Source organism: Otolemur garnettii, unplaced genomic scaffold, assembly GCF_000181295.1.
Source record: "Otolemur garnettii isolate 467f Iridium unplaced genomic scaffold, OtoGar3 scaffold00001, whole genome shotgun sequence".
In the NCBI taxonomy this organism is placed as follows: Eukaryota; Metazoa; Chordata; class Mammalia; order Primates; family Galagidae; genus Otolemur; species Otolemur garnettii.
The window spans coordinates 9,436,757-9,437,878 of NW_003852396.1; the positions used below are offsets into that span (position 1 = coordinate 9,436,757).

Genomic DNA, 1,122 nt, shown 5'->3' on the forward strand with positions numbered 1-1,122 from the left:
CCATCTTCCACTACCTCACGTCTGAAATCCTCCCGCGTGTGACTACTCGGGGACAAGACTCCATCTTCCACTACCTCACGTCTGAAATCCTCCCGTGTGTGACTACTCGGGGACAAGACTCCATCTTCCACTGCAGAAACTTAACTGCCTGACACTCGGTTTCTCTGACCACTGGTAACTTGAGCTCAGGCCCATTAACTAAACTTGGGTCAACTGGAGACGCCTGCCTGGATGAATGTGAGCAATGATAAAAGTAGCAAATATACTGCTATCTTTCATTTGCCTCTCCCAACTCCACTCTCTATCCTATTGGCTGTTTTGGGATGCTGAACTATATGGTTATATTAACATCTTCCATATCCTCTGGCTTTAGGCTGGGCTCAGTCAGAAGGAGGTGTCCACTAGGACAGCCAGCAGGATGGCAACAGAGTAAGGTCAGGCATTTATTTTCCTGGCACACAAAAAGCTGCTGTCTTCTCAAGGTGGCCAGTTCCACATTACTTTCCCCTGTAGGGTTCCTATAACCTGTCTCTCCCCTTAATCCTGGCTAAGGACTAGTGGCTACTAAGCCCCTATGGCCTGGTTAGCTGGTTACTACTAGTGGTGGGTCACCATACTACCCCTGGTGGCTCTCCTCTACTCTTAAACTCACATAAACAGATCTTTAACAAACAGGCTCTCTTGCAATTATTCTTCTGAGTGTGCCACCTGCTGCTTGTTAAGACCCTAACTGATACATGGGGACAGTTAGAATGCCTTCTGCCACCAGTGGTGAAGGCACAGTGCCAGGATAACAGTAGTGCCACTCCCCAGGCTGTGGTTCTCATCGTTTAGCTTCCTTCGAAGATCCCTACTTGTGTGCAAACCTTGTTCTCTAGACTTTCCATTGATTCTGGAGCTACCCAACAGCGTTCTAATGTATGTCTGTGTGGTGCTTAAGGTGACAAAAGCCATTTTGGATATAATCAGCCAAGAGCTGCCGTACCTCACAAATACATTTTATTTACCTGACACCAAAGGATCAAATTAATACATATAATTATTTCTTCTGGCTGGAGAGTGGCAGTAATTTTTTAATCTTTTTTTTAAGAGACAGAGTCTCACTTCATTGCCCTTGGTAGA

The 1,122-nt window shown here is 45.9% G+C and overlaps 1 protein-coding gene across 1 annotated transcript in view; it reads right to left on the reverse strand.

Annotated features, from left to right (window-relative positions):
- The window catches only part of MED17 (mediator complex subunit 17), a 28,006-nt gene that overhangs the window by 2,887 nt on the left and 23,997 nt on the right, over positions 1-1,122 (reverse strand). The gene's annotated exons all lie outside the window — the stretch shown is intronic.